The sequence below is a fragment of the Oncorhynchus gorbuscha genome, linkage group LG18 (assembly GCF_021184085.1).
Source record: "Oncorhynchus gorbuscha isolate QuinsamMale2020 ecotype Even-year linkage group LG18, OgorEven_v1.0, whole genome shotgun sequence".
NCBI lineage: Eukaryota > Metazoa > Chordata > Actinopteri > Salmoniformes > Salmonidae > Oncorhynchus > Oncorhynchus gorbuscha.
The window spans coordinates 78,040,078-78,061,792 of record NC_060190.1 but is presented as its reverse complement, the minus strand read 5'-3'; the positions used below and the strand labels follow the sequence as shown (position 1 = coordinate 78,061,792).

At 40.6% G+C, this 21,715-nt stretch overlaps 1 protein-coding gene across 2 annotated transcripts in view; it reads right to left on the bottom strand.

Moving 5' to 3' along the window:
* LOC124002471 (dystroglycan 1-like) overlaps nucleotides 1–11,224 on the bottom strand; it is an 83,862-nt gene extending 72,638 nt beyond the window's left edge. The window contains exon 1 of one of the 2 annotated variants that reach the window (XM_046309886.1): nucleotides 10,674–11,224. The gene's annotated coding sequence lies outside the window, so the exon portion shown is untranslated. Of the gene's footprint in view, nucleotides 1–10,354; nucleotides 10,508–10,673 lie in introns of those variants that run through there. The other variant, XM_046309887.1, reaches the window with a different exon arrangement.
* Between the last annotated feature and the right edge of the window lie 10,491 nt (nucleotides 11,225–21,715).

The window sequence follows — 21,715 nt, the reverse complement described above, 5'->3', positions numbered from 1 at the left end:
TAAACAATAAGGTATTTATTAAGACGTGAAGTCCTCTGCTTCGGGCCAATCTATTTCCAACAGTGACGGTTTGTATAAACCTTGCTGTCTACCTGTCCGACATCAGAAAGAAATGTTTCACTTTTTTTTTTTTTATGTTGGTCTCGTCCCTGTACAGAGAATGCTGTCAACAGTATTATTATCATGGATATATCAAATTAAATGTCAATTGAAAAGGTATGAAAACAGAGGGAAATGGAGCGTTTTCTGCCCTTCCAGCTGTAGAGTTTGTAGCTTTAGTTTTTTTTTAAGTGAGAAGACAGCCTGCATAGCAACCACTTTCGTAAGTCATAGCAACCAATGTTTTCGCACAACTTAAAATATTTTGGTTTCTGTCCTCAAAATGGAAGGATTAGATGATATAAATTGACTTATCAAACATAATGCACAAAACATATTATAGCCATCACCAGCATATGTCAATTCAGTGAAGGTGCTGCTTTTGTGATTGAACACATTCTCTGTGTTGTTTTCGACCTCCATTTCACACCGGCTATTTTGGCACCGTGTTTTTTTTTAGGGCTAACCCTGCTCCAGAGCACGGCCTGATAGCACCGGTTGGTGCTATCCCACTTTACAATGTACAAGTGTGATCACACTCGCTTAAGCCCTGGGCTAAGGTGCAGTGTGGAACGTGCCTATTAAAAAGCAAAAAGATGAAAGCAGCTTTGTTCCTTGTTTGGACCAAAATCGGGGTTTGACTGCATGACCTAACAGAACAGCATGCAAACTAATAGTGACTAAGAGAAAAGAGGAGGGGCTGAGCTGTTTGAGTGACAGGGGGGCGGGGCTTGTGTGTGTTTCGGGGAAGTAGCCGCAAGAGAAGTGAAGAAAAAAAGAGTCAACTAATAAAAATGTACTTTACGCACAGCTGAGTGACATTAGAACATGTTGAATGTGATAAGGATATCTTGGGATAAGGATATCTTGGGATAAGGATATCTTGGGATATAGATATCTTGGGATAAGGATATCTTGGGATAAGGATATCTTGGGATAAGGATATCTTGGGATAAGGATATCTTGGGATAAGGATATCTTGGGATAATGATATCTTGGGATAAGGATATCTTGGGATAAGGATATCTTGGGATAAGGATATTGTGGGATAATGATATCTTGGGATAAGGATATTGTGGGATAATGATATCTTGGGATAAGGATATTGTGGGATAATGATATCTTGGGATAAGGATATCTTGGGATAAGGATATCTTGGGATAATGATATCTTGGGATAATGATATCTTGGCATAAGGATATCTTGGGATAATGATATCTTGGTATAAGGATATCTTGGGATAAGGATATCTTGCGATAAGGATATATTGGGATAAGGATATCTTGGAATAAGGATATATTTGGATAAGATGAGGCCCAGAATCACACAACTACCCGCCCTGACACCCCACATGATACCCACTCCTGACACCCCCCTCCTCCTGACACCCCCTCCACCTGACCCCCCCCCCCCTCCCCTCGTGACACCCCCTCCTCCTAACACGCCCCTCCTCCTAAAACCCCCTCCTCCTGACACCCCCTCCTCCTGACACCCCCTCCCCTCCCCTCCTGACACCTAGTTCACCACACACACACACACACGCCTCCACTTCAACAAACAGGGCCATTCAGAGACATCAAAAAGCACCTCTATGCATTGACTGTGTGCAGTGCTGTGGAATTAAACATCTCACTACACGACTCCTGTTGAGCTTGTCACTGTTGACAGAGGCTCATGCTAAAAGCTGCTCTCAGTTAAAGAATATTAGTTATGGCGGATTATCTATAGAGAGAATGATGAGATCAGATAATATAGGATAAGATGGTTGTAATGACTCCTAAACACACAATCAGGACGTTACAAATAGACACAATGACAATAGACGAGAATAACACCGATCGAGCACATGTCTGCTTTAACAACTAGCCACTTCTTATAGGTACCGTATGGAAGTTTAGCCTAGTTAGCTAGGCTAATTTTTAACGTCAAAATGTTGGGTTTGAGTGTTGACTGCATGCTTCAATAGACCTTTCAGAGTTGTGTAGCTTTTGTTTTTCTATAAAAGAAGAAGGATGAATCATTTTTTTTTAAAGAGAACAATTGTAGATGTCTGAAAATGCTTTATCCACATTTTTGTTAAGTGGGAGACAAAGAAAAGCCTTCTGTCAGATTGATGTCTCAACCATGGTTGAGTAGGCCTCAGCCTACTTTTACAGCTACAATGAACACACTGTTTGGAATACCAGAGCAAATGCAAACTATTGCTGCTTTAGCCAATATCGGTCCCGCCTTTGTGCTTAGTCTGCCTATAAAAAAAAAGCACACTGTCCACTAATCATTTTGAAAAAGGTATTGAATAAACCTAAGTTCAGGTATTAAAAATAAATGTAAAAATGTTTTGAAGGAATATTGATTAGCAGAGACAGATAAAATTTTAAAAAATCTATAAAATGCTTTGGCCATAAACTGTTTAGCCTACAGTACAAAGTAAACAACAACATGTTTACATCAGGCCTTGGAAAACAAACCAGTAGGGACAATAGAAGCATCACATTATTTTTTCCCTGAAATGAAAAATATGAAGCATATGAAACTACTTCTTCCTTTAGAAACCTGCTGTATGATGTCAAATATTGTCTGTAAATTGGAAAAGAAACACACGCGACAAAATAATGATGTCTGTTTCCAACATTAGGGCTGTTTTTCTTTGACTGGGGGGGGGTGTATATGGTTACATATCAGGATATTTATGACGATATATCGTATCGTATCTTTTTGACAATATCGCAATATTATTTTTTTGTAATAGTTGGATGTGTCTGAAACAAAACTCCAGCATTTTTCCTTCATAGCTTGTTCTCCGTGTTCCTTTCTAAAGTAGGGAGATAATTCGTTTACAGCCATTTTATTTCCACGATTAATCATTTTCTCATGGCTCTCTCTCTCTCTCTCTCGTCCCTCTGCAGCAGACATATGCTTAGCAATACATGTATGTTCGGAACATCGAATCGCAATGAAATCACAGTATCGAATCGCAATACATATAGAATCGTGAGGTCCCTGGCAAATCCCACCCGTCTGTTGTCCCAAAGAAGTCACGTTCGCTGCGTGTTTTGTTTCCTTGCTACGATACTAACGAGTTTCCCAATACTGGTATCGTCCCGGCCCTACAAACAAGTCTGTCTGTGCACCATTTGAAAAGTCCTATTACCTACAGAACGAGTCCTATCCTAACCTACAGAACGAGTCTTATTACCTACAGAACGAGTCCTATTACCTACAGAACGAGTCCTATTATCTACAGAACTAGTCCTATTACCTACAGAACGAGTCATATTACCTACAGAACGAGTCATATCCTAACCTACAGAACAGATCTTATTACCCACAGAACTAGTCCTATTATCTACAGAACTAGTCCTATTATCTACAGAACTAGTCCTATTATCTACAGAACTAGTCCTATTATCTACAGAACTAGTCCTATTATCTACAGAACGAGTCCTATTACCCACAGAACTAGTCCTATCCTAACCTACAGAACGAGTCCTATTACCTACAGAATGAGTCCTATTACCTACAGAACGAATCCTATTACCTACAGAACGAGTCCTATTACCTACAGAATGAGTCCTATTACCTACAGAACGAGTCCTATTATCTACATAACGAGTCCTATTACCTACAGAACGAGTCCTATTACCTACAGAACGAGTCCTATTACTTACAGAACGAGTCCTATTATCTACAGAACGAGTCCTATTACCTACAGAACGAGTCCTATTATCTACAGAACGAGTCCTATTACTTACAGAACGAGTCCTATTATCTACAGAACGAGTCCTATTACCTACAGAACGAGTCCTATTACCTACAGAACTCCAGTTTGAATCCTCCTTTTAAATCAATACAACATGTTTTACCTAGAAGCATCAAGGCGGCAGGTAGCCTAGCGGTTAGAGCGTTAGACCAGTAACCGAGAATCTGTCGATATGCACTAGAGAAAGGCACTTAGACCTAACCCTAATTGCCCAAGGGTTGTCATTGATAATGGCAGACCTTGGCAGTCACCCCTCTCTCCGGGGGTGACTCAGGGAGAGGTAGTGCATGAAACAACCAACCGACCAAACAAAACATGTCCAATTCACACGTATTAATACACACGTGTGCATGTGCGAAATCAGACAAATATAAGAACCCACTATTATGTAATTATATAAAAGGGTTCGGGCAGAATATATATATATTTTTTTCACCCAACGAAATGACCCTCAAGCAACCCTTTTAGTTGGAAGAATACAGCTACGGTACCTTTTCAAACTATTACGAAAGTCGTACAACTTTATGTTCTGAAAAGAGTGAGGGAAAGGGGATGCAAGTACTTCCACATTATTACAGGTGGAGCTACATGTTACATGTGTTGCTATTGCTTCACTTTCCTACTGAAATGTCCGAATCTCCCTTCTTTTACTTCTGGATCCAGTAGCTTTGTTGTTTTCTATTGCTTCACTGCAACACTGCAGACTGATCATTAAAGGGGCATGCATGATTCGCTCCTGAACCTATTGCTTCACTGCAACACTGCAGACTGATCATTAAAGGGGCATGCATGATTCGCTCCTGAACCTATTGCTTCACTGCAACACTGCAGACTGATCATTAAAGGGGCATGCATGACTCGCTCCTAAACCTTTCCCCATACCATGTAAGACAACCCACCGCAGGTTATTTACAGGCAACAGAGCAGGAACATGGTTAGGTTAGGCTCCAGACGGCTGCTGCAGCTGAAGTGTGGACTATTACACAGCCCTGTGTGTACTTCAGCAGACGAAGGCAGTGAACCAAATAGCACCCTATATCTTATATAGTGCACTACTTTAGACTGGGGCCCTGGTCAAAAGTAGTGCACTATATAGGGAATAGGGTGGTATTTAGGACGCATTGAGAAAGTGGTGCTGCCTAAGAAGACCGCTGCTACCGCTCACAGAAATATAAACAAGACAACAGCTGCTACCGCTCACAGAAAGATAAACAAGACAACAGCTGCTACCGCTCACAGAAATATAAAACAAGACAACAGCTGCTACCGCTCACAGAAAGATAAAACAAGACAACAGCTGCTACCGCTCACAGAAAGATAAAACAAGACAACAGCTGCTACCGCTCACAGAAAGATAAAACAAGACAACAGCTGCTACCGCTCACAGAAATATAAACAAGACGACAGCTGCTACCGCTCACAGAAAGATAAAACAAGACAACAGCTGCTACCGCTCACAGAAAGATAAAACAAGACGACAGCTGCTACCTCTCACAGAAATATAAAACAAGACAACAGCTGCTACCGCTCACGGAAAGATAAACAAGACAACAGCTGCTACCGCTCACAGAAAGATAAACAAGACAACAGCTGCTACCGCTCACAGAAATATAAACAAGACAACAGCTGCTACCGCTCACAGAAAGATAAAACAAGACAACAGCTGCTACCGCTCACAGAAATATAAAACAAGACAACAGCTGCTACCGCTCACAGAAAGATAAAACAAGACAACAGCTGCTACCGCTCACAGAAAGATAAAACAAGACAACAGCTGCTACCGCTCACAGAAATATAAACAAGACGACAGCTGCTACCGCTCACAGAAAGATAAAACAAGACAACAGCTGCTACCGCTCACAGAAAGATAAAACAAGACGACAGCTGCTACCTCTCACAGAAATATAAAACAAGACAACAGCTGCTACCGCTCACGGTAATATAAACAAGACAACAGCTACTACCGCTCACAGAAAGATAAACAAGACAACAGCTGCTACCGCTCACAGAAATATAAACAAGACAACAGCTGCTACCGCTCACAGAAAGATAAACAAGACAACAGCTGCTACCTCTCACAGAAATATAAACAAGACAACAGCTGCTACTTCTCACAGAAATATAAAACAAGACGACAGCTGCTACTTCTCACAGAAATATAAAACAAGACGACAGCTGCTACTTCTCACAGAAAGATAAAACAAGACGACAGCTGCTACCGCTCACAGAAATATAAACAAGACGACAGCTGCTACCGCTCACAGAAAGATAAAACAAGACGACAGCTGCTACCGCTCACAGAAATATAAAACAAGACAACAGCTGCTACCGCTCACAGAAATATAAACAAGACGACAGCTGCTACCGCTCACAGAAATATAAACAAGACGACAGCTGCTACTTCTCACAGAAAGATAAAACAAGACGACAGCTGCTACCGCTCACAGAAAGATAAAACAAGACAACAGCTGCTACCGCTCACAGAAATATAAACAAGACGACAGCTGCTACCGCTCACAGAAAGATAAAACAAGACAACAGCTGCTACCGCTCACAGGAAGATACAGGCTGCATCACATCCGGCCGTATAGTACTACATGATGTACTAGGGTAATGTAGAGGTGGTACTACTATATTACTACATGATGTACTAGGGTAATGTAGAGGTGGTACTACTATATTACTACATGATGTACTAGGGTAATGTAGAGGTGGTACTACTATATTACTACATGATGTACTAGGGTCATGGAGAGGTGGTACTACTATATTACTACATGATGTATCACCTGGAGAGGTGATACTACTATACAGGATGTATTAGGGTCATGGAGAGGTGATACTACTAATCTGTGTGTTGTTTGCAAGTGAGACATGTATTGTGGTCCGAACGGCAGTCTATTCCCTCCTACATAAAGCACTACGTTTGACCAGAGCCCCCTATGTGTTGTAAAGAGAATAGGGGTGTCGATTGGGACATGTGCACTGTTTTCAGTGTCCAGAATGCATTGCAAGTCACTACTAAAAGCACTTCCCATTGATTATTTAATTACAGAGCAGCTCTGAGGCACTACATCAATGTTGTTTCATCAAATAGTGAAGGTATAGAAATGAATGGGGCGGCAGGGTAGCCTAGTGGTTAGAGCGTTGGACTAGTAACCGAAAGGTTGCAAGTTCGAGTCCCTGAGCTGACAAGGTACAAATCTGTCGTTCTGCCCCTGAACAAGGCAGTTAAACCCACTGTTCCTAGACCGTCATTGAAAGTAAGAATCTGTTCTTAACTGACTTGCCTAGTAAAATAAAGATAAAATAAAATGGCCACACTAAATACCTTATCTTGTTTCCAGATGTAAAAAACAAACATAGAAAGTGGAGAGCCATAAATAAATAAAACAATTTAAACATCTGAAAAGAGGACATAATTGTATAAAGTCTTGTCTCTCATTTATATAATCTATAGCGTAGTAAACGTAAAATAACACCTGAAAATAACACCGTAAAATAACACCTAAACGTAGTAAACACCTGAAAATAGATCCCCTACATACTGGTCTTGACGATAAGGAGAAGAAAAAGGGAAAAAAATGAACTAACCCTAATCTTAACCACACCGCTAACCTTACGCCTAACCCCTAACCATTAAAAACAAAAAGTCAAATGTTTTGTTTTCATGAATTTTTTACAATACATAGCCAATTTTGACTTTGTGACTGTAGTAACTAATGGAAGCCGTTGTACCTGTTGTTCACACATGTATTTGCCCTCTCATTGGCTAGAATGGTCCCACCTGATCTTGCCTCTTCCCAGCTGGGTTCCATTTTTTGAAGATATTTACTTGAATCGTTAGAGCGGCCCACTACAGCGTCTTGTTAATATAATGGATAATCTATGGTGTCACGTTGTTAATGTCCAAAAGAAGTCACAAGCTCTCTCCATTTCCCCTAAAAACACGGAACTTCCAGTTGTTGGGGATTCGGCAAAGGCTAGTCAATATGTAACTGCTGTTGTTCATTATTATAAACTGAGGGGTTTTCAAGCCCTGAATGCTGATTGGCTGACAGCCGGAGACACAGTATATTGGGGAGGCAGGGTAGCCTAGTGGTTAGAGCGTTGGACTAGTAACCGAAAGGTTGCAAGTTCAAATCGCCCAGATGACATTCTGCCCCCTGAACAAGCCAGTTAACCCACTGTTCCTAGACCAGTTAACCCACTGTTCCTAGACCAGTTAACCCACTGTTCCTAGACCAGTTAACCCACTGTTCCTAGACCAGTTAACCCACTGTTCCTAGACCAGTTAACCCACTGTTCCAAGACCAGTTAACCCACTGTTCCTAGACCAGTTAACCCACTGTTCCTAGACCAGTTAACCCACTGTTCCTAGACCAGTTAACCCACTGTTCCTAGACCAGTTAACCCACTGTTCCTAGACCAGTTAACCCACTGTTCCTAGACCAGTTCCTAGACCTAGACTGTTCCTAGACCACTGACTTGCCTAGTTAAATAAAGGTAAAATATCAGACCGTATACCATTGGAATCACCTTTCTCTTTTTTTTACTGCACTAATTTCATTGGTAACCAGTTTATATTAGCAATAAGGCACCTTGGGGGTTTGTGGTATATGAACAAGTATACAATGGCTAAGGGCTGTATCCAGGCACTCCACAATGCGCTGTGGGTAAGAACAGCCCTTAGCTGTGGTATATTGGTCACACCCCCTCAGGCCTTATTTTAAACCCCTGAGGTGCCTTATTGCTATTATAAACTGGTTACTAAAGTAATTGGAGCAATAAAAACATGTTTTGTCATACCCATGGTATATGGTCTCGTATACCACAGCTGTCAGTCAAATCAGCATTCGGGGCTGGAACCACCCAGGTTCTAATGCTTCATTAGAAACAGCTTATGCTTCAGAATGCAGTGCCACTCCTAACAGGCAAACCGCCAAGGTTTCAAGTATCTATGACTAAATAGGTTATGAATAATTTTGGACCAACACCTCCCAGTGAATCAGAACAATAAACAAACGTACAATGGTCTATTTGGGTCATTTAAAAAATAATCTATTTATATTCCTAAGTGTTTTAGTGTACCTCAGGGAAAAAACACTCAGATAGGTCACGTAAAAATACCAGAGAGACTCACACACAAATACCTCGAAAGATTAAAAAAAACACAAAAAAAACAAGTGTGATGTTATCAAGAAAACATGTTTGTTTTAAAGGACCAGACAAACATATTGAAACCAAAAGGGTTTTCTAAAGAATGAACGTGTGGTATGGTCGTAGCCTTCATAAATGTTTCCCTGCCATATGGTGGTCTGTCCTCACACAGAGAGACAGCTTTTTCCGCGTTCGGGCCATACAGAGATTAGAGATACACCCCCCCCCTCAGCTGGAAGGTTTCAAACGTCTCCATGGAGAAGGGAGACGTGAGTCAAATATTAAAAACACGTCCCCCGGTAAAAACAATTATAACACACTTTTATTATTGAACCAAACCGTGTGGCATTTTGATGTGAATCAAACAGTAGCAGTATCGAGATAACTGCGTTACATTGTAAGATTGCAGTAAAAAAAATGTTACAGTGCGGTGATGCACAGAATCTAACGCATCCGGACTCATATTTTGATTCAACGTTACCCCAAACTGTTCTCTCACAACGCAAGAAAAGCCCATGTGTGCAAACAAATAGCTGTAACCTACATTAAATAAATAGCTACTGGCTCCACTAGCCTGCCTTAATGTGGAAGTGGATCTAGACACCTAATAAATGTTTTGAGCAAATCGGTGGCTATAGTGCAATAACATTGGGCAGAATAAGATCAACTAGTAGGATTTATTCATATAAACTACATCTATATTTTCAATGAAGAAGGTGGGAAAAGTATTAATGAGTCTACTCAGCTAATCTAACCTAACATGATATAACGTATGGTTAATGTAATGAGATCTAGTAAACTATTAGACTGTATAGTAGGCTAAGGGTAACCAACATTTCCAAGGCAGGCCATGAAAAGTAGAATTGCAAATAATGCTGAAATAACAAAAAGTTAAATCTCTAGCCATAACTTCACCTTTGCAAATCTCGCCGTACAGTCCTAGTAATTCAGTCGGATACCGATATAACTAATAGTAACAGCATAGAAACCCACGATAATCGGGTTAAATAAATAGTGTTATTATCTAACTACATACAGTACGTTAGCGCATACCATCTCGTACAGGCACCACATATATCCTTGCACATGTGCACCTGTTTTTAGGCCAGTTTGAGAGCCATGAAACGGGCCGGCAGCTGCGAAGGGCAACACAGTGAGGTCTGAAATAGCAGCAGGCAGAGAAGACAAGGTTTTAATAGCGATCTACTGCGGAGGACCCACCTCGGCCAATGCTAGATAGCTACAGACAGATATCTGGCTATGGCTTGGGCAAGTTTTGTGCCGTTCTGTAGCTTAATAACAATGCACCAATTAGCTATCCGTATATACACTTACCCGATTTGCATTCACCGAATTCACGTTAGTTTGCTTGGCTAAATGTGTAAATGATCAAACGGAATGGCATGTTGACTTGGCCGTTCCTCTCCTGTTTGTATCCACAGAAGGGAGAATAAGAATGATCGCTCTCTCTTTCTCCTCGAGTCCCTATTCTCAAACACTTTCACTGACAGAGCCGGCAGACTAGATCAGTAGATCCAAGAAACATCAACGCCACATAGAAGAAGACAGGAGCAGAGATAGTTTTTTCTATGGTTTTTTTTTGTTTGTTTGTTTTTTTAAATATGAAGCCTTTAATTATATATCGGAAACTGACCTTTTAATCTGTGGCATATATTATATTCCTTGAAATCCTCTTCTTTGTAGAAGGACTGAAAAGAAGAACCAGCGGTAACGACCCAGGTGAAGAGAGAGAACTCCTTCTCTGGACGTCTCCAAACAAGTATTAAAGGTGTTCCCGCTGTCGTCTCTGCTAGATGGTAGTGAGTCTCCACAGGAAGCTTGTGTTCGGGTCCACCACCCTGCAGAAACCCCCAGCCTACCCTACTAAAAAAACGCACCACCGGTATTTGATTACAAGTCCTATTCTTACTTGCCTTCTCTGCGCTGGTAGGTAGGCTGCTTCTGAAAATCAAGTTAACAACAAACAAAAAAATAATAAGAAAAACCGAAGGATAACAAGCCCAGGGCAATCACATGACGGGCTAAGTAGCAAAACCACCTCCCCGATCAGCTAGAGAGGTCTACACTCATTTAGCCAGCTCTATCCCTCCCTCTCTTTCTCCCTCTCTTTCTCTCTCTCTCTCCCTCTCTATCTCTCTGTCTCTCTGTCTCTCTCTCTCTGTCTCTCTCTCTCTCTCTCTCTCTCTCTCTCTCTCTTTCTCTTTCCCTGAGACGCACACAAATGTCTCCTAGCTACGTCTTTGAGCTGTGTCCGAGGAGCCAGAGCCAGCCCTTTAGGAATGAATTCTCCTCCACTCCACTGGCCTGAGTGGGAGGGAGGTAGCGTCTAGATTTACTCCGCCCCAAATTGTCTCTCCACCTTATTTCCACCGTTCTCTAAAATAGTCTGACATTTAAGCAGTAGCCTAGTGGAAAATAATCATTGAGAAATATGCATAGTATTTCAGACCGTTACCACAGTGACTCAAACACATGAACATGATTAGCCTAGAATAGGATTGAATAGAATAGAATACAGTAGAATATAATAGAATGGAAACCAAAGATTCCATTCAATTACATGTGATTATTAATAATGAATAATCCAATCGATCAGTCAACCATTGAATCAATCAAATGTATTTACCAAACCCTTTTGACAACAGTTGGCACTATTAAGAACCCAAATGAACTGTGAAATGACTATTGTTAAATTGTTAAAAAAACCTCTTAAGGATCAGCCCCTTTTTTCAATTTTCGCCTAAAATGACATACCCAAATCTAAATGCCTGTAGTTCAGGCCCTGAAGCAAGGATATGCATTTGCTTGGTACCATTTGAAAGGAAACACTTTGAAGTTTACGAAAATTTGAAAGGCTTGTAGGAGAAAATAACGCATTAGATCTGGTAAATGATAATAGAAAGAAAAAACCAACCATTTTTTTTCTTTGTTTTGTACCATCATCTTTGCAATGCAAGAGAAAGTCCATAATGTATTATTCCGGCCCAGGTGCAATTTACACATTGGCCACTAGATGGCAGCAGTGTATGTGAAAAGTTTATCTGATCCAATGAACCATTGCATTTCTGTTAAAAAATGTGTATCAAGCCTGCCCAAATGTGCCCAATTTGTTTATTAATAACTTTTCATTTTCAAAACTGCACTCTCCTCAAACAATAGCATGGTATTCTTTCACTGTAGTAGCTACTGTAAATTGGACAGTGCAGTTAGATTAACAATAATTTAAGATTTCTGCCCATATCAGATATGTCTATGTCCTGGGAAATGTTATTGTTACTTACAACCTCATGCTAATCGCATTAGCCTATGTTAGCAGGGACAGTTCACGAATCCTGAATACGTTTTTTAATATAATATGTTTGTTGTACAGTCCACAGATATATGAGTAAAAACGTTTCATGTAAATACAGATTGACATTTTACGGGCACTCTTGTACAGAGCAATTTACAGGAGAAATTAGGGTTAAGTGCCTTGCTCAAAGGCACATCAACCGATTGGTCACCTAGTCAGCTCAGGGATTTGAACCAGTGATGCTTCAATACTCAATGCTCTTAACCGCCCACAGATGGCATATAACAAATATGACAAAGGAGTAGGCCTAAAGTAGGATTTATTCACCACTAGCTGCTATAATTCTGACCCAATAACAGTTATTTTTCACCATATTTCGAACCTAATAAACGTTTTTATTCACCATAATTCTGATCCAATCATATTTCTTATTCACCATGACTCTGATCCAATCACATTTCTTATTCACCATGACACTGATCCAATCACATTTCTTATTCACCATGACTCTGATCCAATCACATTTCTTATTCGCCATGACACTGATTCAATCACATTTCTTATTCACCATGACTCTGATCCAATCACATTTCTTATTCACCATACAGCTGACAGCCCATGTTGTTGAGATGAGACATATTTTGGTTTAAGAAGTAAAAAATACTTATTTTAGGAGTGTGATCTGCTGGCTATTTGTTTTAGTGATGTAATTTATTTCTCGCTAGCTAGTCTGTGTTGTTACTGTGCAGTCAGTCTGTGGAAATTGATTGGCTCACGTGAGGACAAGACAATCAAAAATAATTTGATTGAGGTCGCGTTCCCCTGCTCAACCAATGATTGCGTGCAATGCCATCGACTGTGTTATCGATTGACAGATTGCCATAACATATGATGTGGTTAACTGATATGTAAAATACAAGTCCTGGCATTGTAAGATTTGGCAGGTGTCAGCAATGCCTGAGCAGATGAACGTGCCCTGAATCTTCTCTGGTGTTTGATGGGAATTCTTGAAAGAGTGTCTGGAGCTAAGAACATGGTATGTGATTCAAAATTATGCAATGCGCTCTGGAATCTGTGCCAGATTAACCGCAAGAAATTAGCTTTAAAACTGCAAAAATGACTCTCCGCCACATGGCAAAACGTATAGAATTGCAGGAAATTAACTTTGTCTCTGCAGTCAAGAGGGGAGAGACTAAAGTGTTTAAGGGCCTCCCCAAAAAAGTTAGGGCCGGCCCTGAATCAGTTACCCAACCAAGAAAGGGCCCCCCAGTTACCCACGTGGGCCACCTATCTCCTCTCCTCCCCCCCATCTGATGATTAGCAGATCGAGCAGCATTGAGATTGGGCTCGTGTGATTGGTGGTTGCTGTAAAAAAAATATATATATCTATATATACATTTCCATGTTTCTCTGCCTGGGGCCCCTACGGTCTTGGGCCCCCTACGGTCTTAGGGCCCCTACGGTCTTGGGCCCCCTACGGTCTTGGGCCCCGGGGGCTTCTATTAAACCGCCACATTATTCGGGCCATGTAAGGAATAATTTGTCATTTTCTCTGTACTAGACTGCCTGATAATGTAAATCATATCCTACAGAACAGGGGATTGCCCGCCTGTAGTTTAACATAGGCTACTGTTTCTGCTATATTATACTAATGTACTCCATCACAACGTGAACTAGATCACATTATAATGTCATGTGTGTAGACTGCAGAGCACTTCCTGTTTAGTTTTAACCAAGGCCACCGCATTTGTCATTTACCATCAGGGACAATTGTCTGTATATTATCTCAGGTCTAGGCTGGATCGTTTCTGAGGTTATGCTCAATGTTAATTCACATGAAAGGCACTGTCTCGGAGAGAGTTATGTACGTACAGAATGTAATAATGACAGATAATAAGATAACGTGAAAGAGAAAGCAACATGTAAAACATGCAGGTCTCACTGTGACACTGTGAACGATCCATCTGAAAGGGTCTAATAACAAGTGACCAGGAAATCAACCGATTGGTCACCTAGTCAGCTCAGGGATTTGAACCAGTGACGCTTCAATACTCAATGTTCTTAACCGCCCCCAGATGGCATATAACAAATATGACAAAGGAGTAGGCCTAAAGTAGGATTTATTCACCACTAGCTGCCATAATTCTGACCCAATAACAGTTATTTTTCACCATATTTCGAACCTAATAAACGTTTTTATTCACCATAATTCTGACCCAATCATATTTCTTATTCACCACGACCCTGATCCAATCATATTTCTTATTCACCATGACTCTGATCCAATCATATTTCTTATTCACCATGACACTGATCCAATCATATTTCTTATTCACCATGACTCTGATCCAATCATATTTCTTATCCACCACAACTCTGATCCAATCACATTTCTTATTCACCATGACACTGATCCAATCACATTTCTTATTCACCATGACTCTGATCCAATCACATTTCTTATTCACCATGACACTGATCCAATCATATTTCTTATTCACCATGACACTGATCCAATCATATTTCTTATTCACCATGACTCTGATCCAATCATATTTCTTATCCACCACAACTCTGATCCAATCACATTTCTTATTCACCATGACTCTGATCCAATCACATTTCTTATTCACCATGACACTGATCCAATCACATTTCTTATTCACCATGACTCTGATCCAATCACATTTCTTATTCACCACAACTCTGATCCAATCACATTCCCTTATTCACCATGACACTGATCCAATCACATTTCTTATTCACCATGACTCTGATCCAATCACATTTCTTATTCACCATGACACTGATCCAATCACATTTCTTATTCACCATGACTCTGATCCAATCACATTTCTTATTCACCATGACTCTGATCCAATCACATTTCTTATTCACCACAACATATTATTATTCCAGAGAACATTACAGTTTGCCAGGCTTCAAATCCTATTATCTAGGTTTTTTTTGTCTTTTTAAGATGCAGGTATTAGTGAACAATGACTGAGTCCCAAACGACACCCTGATCTCTATATGGTTCTTTACTTTGGACCAGAACCAGGGTTTATAAGGCCCATAGGGAACTGGGACTCATAGGGACCCATAGGGTGTAACGTCGTTCTTCGTTTGTAGAAAGAGAGTCGGACCGAAATGCAGCGTGGTGGTTACTCATGTCTTTAATGAAGGAAAAAAGAGATACATGAAATAACTATACAAATACGAAAACAAGAAACGGAACGTGAAACCTAATTACAGCCTATCTGGTGAAACTACACAGAGACAGGAACAATCACCCACGAAATACAAAGCGAAACCAGGCTACCTAAATACGGTTCCCAATCAGAGACAACGAGAATCACCTGACTCTGATTGAGAATCGCCTCAGGCAGCCAAGCCCATACAAGCACCCCTACTCAGCCACAATCCCAATAATACAAAAACCCCAATACGAAATACAACAACATAAACCCATGTCACACCCTGGCCTGACCAAACATATAACGAAAACACAAAATACAATGACCAAGGCGTGACATATAAGGCCCATAGGGAACTGGGACCCATAGGGCTCTGGTCAAACTATAGAGGGTGTATGGTGGTGTTTGGGATACATGAAATCTGTTTTGCCTCAAGAGAATGTATTGTCACACATAAAGTGATGATTCTGTAATTCTCATTATAAGAAAATATGGTTAATAGCGCAGTATTGGAAGAGATAATATAATGAGGACTTCCTGGATGAAAGCTTTTCGTAGTATGTCAAGTTATGAATTGGCAATTTTGATGGAGAACATCATTGTATACTCAAAGCCAAACCCAGGTACATACATTGACCAACAGCTATAGGTACTTGTATAAATGAACATAAACCTCATAGGATAATTTGTCTTGCAGTAGCATATTATAGCCACATTATCACCCCAGACATTGCTTAATGTGTTTGAGAGTGTTCTGGTGCTAATTATAATGTATCAGACAGATATTTACATGGTCAAAATCTGAGTGAGGGTGTGTGTTTTCTACTTCGGAGCACCATTGACCCAGTCAGTTAAATAGCCTCCCCAGGACATCTCAGTAAATATGCTGTCTCCCTTATTAATATTGCATCTCAACCTCATAAAAATGGGACACAAAACACTGAAAGGAGGAGGGGAACTGGGAGCAGAGAGAGAGAGAGAGAGGGGGGGAGAGAGAGAGAGAGAGAGAGAGAGAGAGGGGTGGAGAGAGAGAGAGAGAGAGAGGGAGGGGGGGGTGGAGAGAGAGAGAGAGGGGGTGGTGGAGAGAGAGAGGGGGGTGGAGAGAGAGAGAGAGATATAGAGAGAGAGAGAGAGAGAGAGAGAGAGAGAGGGGGTGGAGAGAGAGAGAGAGAGAGAGGGGGTGGAGAGAGAGGGGGGGTGGAGAGAGAGAGAGAGGGGGGTGGAGAGAGAAAGAGGGGGTTGGAGAGAGAGAGAAAGAGAGAGAGGGGGGGGAGGAGAGAGAGAGAGGGGGGTGGAGAGAGAGGGGGTGGAGAGAGAGAGGGGGTGGAGAGAGAGAGAGAGGGGGGGGTGGAGAGAGAGGGGGTGGGTTGGAGAGAGGTTGGAGGGGATAAGAGACGAGAGAAAGGGACTGGCAGCATGAGCAGGGAGAAGGGGGAGCAGGGAGAGAGCCGGGGAATCAGGGAGAGAGAGCAGGAGCAGGAAGAGAGGGAGCGCAAAGAGACTGGGGGGGGAGAGTGGGGGGGAGGGGGAGGGGGTGGAGAGCACAGAGAGATGGCTGAGATAGATGGAGAGGAGAGAGGGGGAAAGAGAAAGGGGAAGAACATAGAGAGAGCAGAATGGTCTCTGGTGGTCACATGGTCTATGGTGGTCACATGGTCTATGGTGGTCACATGGTCTATGGTGGTCACAGTGGCTAATGGATCATCAATATGCATGGAGCAGGTTATGGGAGATAATGTAGAAGCCCCCTCATTGTCGTCACTTCCTGTTGACGTGCCAGATTATTCTTGCGGGTTCAAAGGATGTATACTGTAAATGTTGGATATCAACCTTTTTTTGTTGCTCATGGATCATCAATATCCATTGGAAAAGGACTTCAGCGGTGTCTGTTTGAGGAAGACAGAGGAATTATTTTGCGGCTTCTACACATGGTCTTTTAAATACAGCCTGAGTGATAAGATCACAGCATTTCCACCAACTTGGTGTTTGGCATTTTAACTTCACCTGACATGACCCACAACCATACACTGTATACTACATATTAGCCCTGATCTCTCAGTCCTGCGGGGTTGTGATGTGGAAGCATTATTTCTCATCTTTTCCAGTCGGCATACAGGCTTGTCTTAGCGGTCACAGACGGGTATACTATATGATTCACATTACAGACTGATTCATATTGATTCCTCAAGGGCAATTCAATAGGGCAACCTGAGTAAATGTTCAGTTGAATGTTCAGTGTTTTGTTCAGCAAATTTAATTCTCATCACCCTTATTCTGTATCTGATCAAGCTTGGTTATAGACAACCTAAATATTCATACATACAAATCAAATCTTTGTTGAAAATGTGTCCTCCTTGCAGGTGTATTTTACATAGATAGTTTAAGCAATATGCACATGGCATGTTTGTCATGATGACACCACTACATCTTGTCTTGTTCATTAGAATAGAATCCACGATTGGAGGTTTCAAGCCCTTTCTATGTATTCTATTAGAATAGAATCCACGATTAGAGGTTTCAAGCCCTTTCTATGTATTCTATTAGAATAGAATCCAGGATTAGAGGTTCCAAGCCCTTTCTATGTATTCTATTAGAATAGAATCCAGGATTAGAGGTTTCAAGCCCTTTCTATGTATTCTATTAGAATAGAATCCAGGATTAGAGGTTCCAAGCCCTTTCTATGTATTCTATTAGAATAGAATCCAGGATTAGAGGTTCCAAGCCCTTTCTATGTATTCTATTAGAATAGAATCCAGGATTAGAGGTTCCAAGCCCTTTCTATGTATTCTATTAGAATAGAATCCAGGATTAGAGGTTCCAAGCCCTTTCTATGTATTCTATTAGAATATAATCCAGAATTGGAGGTTTCAAGCCCTTTCTATGTATTCTATTAGAATAGAATCCAGGATTAGAGGTTCCAAGCCCTTTCTATGAATTCCATTAGAACAAAATCCAGGATTAGAGGTTCCAAGCCCTTTCTATGTATTCTATCAGAATAGAATCCAGGATTAGAGGTTCCAAGCCCTTTCCATGTATTCTATTAGAATAGAATCCAGGATTAGAGGTTCCAAGCCCTTTCTACGTATTCTATTAGAACAGAATCCAGGATTAGAGGTTCCAAGCCCTTTCCATGTATTCTATTAGAACAGAATCCAGGATTAGAGGTTCCAAGCCCTTTCTATGTATTCTATTAGAATAGAATTCAGGATTAGAGGTTCCAAGCCCTTTCTATGTATTCTATTAGAACAGAATCCAGGATTAGAGGTTTCAAGCCCTTTCTATGTATTCTATTCGAATAGAATCCAGGATTAGAGGTTCCAAGCCCTTTCTATGAATTCCATTAGAACAAAATCCAGGATTAGAGGTTCCAAGCCCTTTCTATGTATTCTATCAGAATAGAATCCAGGATTAGAGGTTTCAAGCCCTTTCTATGTATTCTATTAGAATAGAATCCAGGATTAGAGGTTCCAAGCCCTTTCTACGTATTTTATTAGAACAGAATCCAGGATTAGAGGTTCCAAGCCCTTTCCATGTATTCTATTAGAACAGAATCCAGGATTAGAGGTTCCAAGCCCTTTCCATGTATTCTATTAGAACAGAATCCAGCATTAGAGGTTCCAAGCCCTTTCCATGTATTCTATTAGAACAGAATCCAGCATTAGAGGTTCCAAGCCCTTTCCATGTATTCTATTAGAACAGAATCCAGGATTAGAGGTTCCAAGCCCTTTCCATGTATTCTATTAGAACAGAATCCAGGATTAGAGGTTCCAAGCCCTTTCCATGTATTCTATTAGAACAGAATCCAGCATTAGAGGTTCCAAGCCCTTTCCATGTATTCTATTAGAACAGAATCCAGCATTAGAGGTTCAAAGCCCTTTCCATGTATTCTATTAGAACAGAATCCAGCATTAGAGGTTCCAAGCCCTTTCCATTTATTCTATTAGAACAGAATCCAGGATTAGAGGTTCCAAGCCCTTTCCATGTATTCTATGTATATGGTCTTACTTTCCCTTTCCTGGCACATTTCAGCTGGATCACAGCTTTTAGTTCCACAGTAATAATTACCGTGAACTTGTATCCACACCTCTCCGCAGAGGTGCTGAGCTTTCTTATATTACCACGGGCATTAACGCCGGGATTACCTTTCAATAATTACCCGAACCCTTGATTCTCTACAGATCTACTTTACAGGAAGATACTCTGCCTATCTAAGTGTGATTCTCATGGTGTAAAATGACATTACACAGCATTTAACACGTGCTTTGAGATTTGTAACATGTTCTAGAGTTCAAGAGTGCTTCTACATCTGCATTGCTTGCTGTTTGGGGTTTTATGGCTGGGTTTCTGTACAGCACTTTGTGACATCGGCCAATGTAAAAAAAAGGGCTTCATAAATACATTTGATTGATTGATTGATTGGCAGAGTTACAGGCTCTACTTGTGAGGGACTCTCTGAATAGTCAAAGGGCTCTGTTTGTTTTTTATTCAATCTTTATGTCACCAGGTCGTCCCAATGAGGTCAAAATACTTGCTTTTCAAAAGGGATACCTGGCTTGAACTAACAGCCACGGTATTTTCCAAATGATTACTAAGGTTACAAAGTCAGTCGTACCTACATGTTTAATCAGTCTCACCTTCATGTTTAATCAGTCTCACCTTCATGTTTAATCAGTCTCACCTTCATGTTTAATCAGTCTCACCTTCAGGTTTAATCAGTCTCACCTTCATGTTTAATCAGTCTCACCTTCATGTTTAATCAGTCTCACCTTCATGTTTAATCAGTCTCACCTTCATGTTTAATCAGTCTCACCTTCATGTTAAATCAGTCTCACCTTCATGTTAAATCAGTCTCACCTTCATGTTTAATCAGTCTCACCTTCATGTTTAATCAGTCTCACCTTCATGTTTAATCAGTCTCACCTTCATGTTAAATCAGTCTCACCTTCATGTTTAATCAGTCTCACCTTCATGTTTAATCAGTCTCACCTTCATGTTTAATCAGTCTCACCTTCATGTTAAATCAGTCTCACCTTCATGTTTAATCAGTCTCACCTTCATGTTTAATCAGTCTCACCTTCATGTTTAATCAGTCTCACCTTCATGTTAAATCAGTCTCACCTTCATGTTTAATCAGTCTCACCTTCATGTTTAATCAGTCTCACCTTCATGTTTAATCAGTCTCACCTTCATGTTTAATCAGTCTCACCTTCATGTTAAATCAGTCTCACCTTCATGTTAAATCAGTCTCACCTTCATGTTTAATCAGTCTCACCTTCATGTTTAATCAGTCTCACCTTCATGTTTAATCAGTCTCACCTTCATGTTTAATCAGTCTCACCTTCATGTTAAATCAGTCTCACCTTCATGTTAAATCAGTCTCACCTTCATGTTAAATCAGTCTCACCTTCATGTTTAATCAGTCTCACCTTCATGTTTAATCAGTCTCACCTTCATGTTTAATCAGCCTCACCTTCATGTTAAATCAGTCTCACCTTCATGTTAAATCAGTCTCACCTTCATGTTAAATCAGTCTCACCTTCATTTAATCAGTCTCACCTTCATGTTTAATCAGTCTCACCTTTATGTTTAATCAGTCTCACCTTCATGTTTAATCAGTCTCACCTTCATGTTTAATCAGTCTCACCTTCATGTTAAATCAGTCTCACCTTCATTTAATCAGTCTCACCTTCATTTAATCAGTCTCACCTTCATGTTTAATCAGTCTCACCTTCATGTTTAATCAGTCTCACCTTCATGTTTAATCAGTCTCACCTTCATGTTAAATCAGTCTCACCTTCATGTTAAATCAGTCTCACCTTCATGTTAAATCAGTCTCACCTTCATGTTTAATCAGTCTCACCTTCATGTTTAATCAGCCTCACCTTCATGTTTAATCAGTCTCACCTTCATTTAATCAGTCTCACCTTCATGTTTAATCAGTCTCACCTTCATGTTAAATCAGTCTCACCTTCATGTTTAATCAGTCTCACCTTCATGTTTAATCAGTCTCACCTTCATGTTAAATCAGTCTCACCTTCATGTTTAATCAGTCTCACCTTCATGTTTAATCAGTCTCACCTTCATGTTTAATCAGTCTCACCTTCATGTTAATCAGTCTCACCTTCATGTTAAATCAGTCTCACCTTCATGTTTAATCAGTCTCACCTTCATGTTTAATCAGTCTCA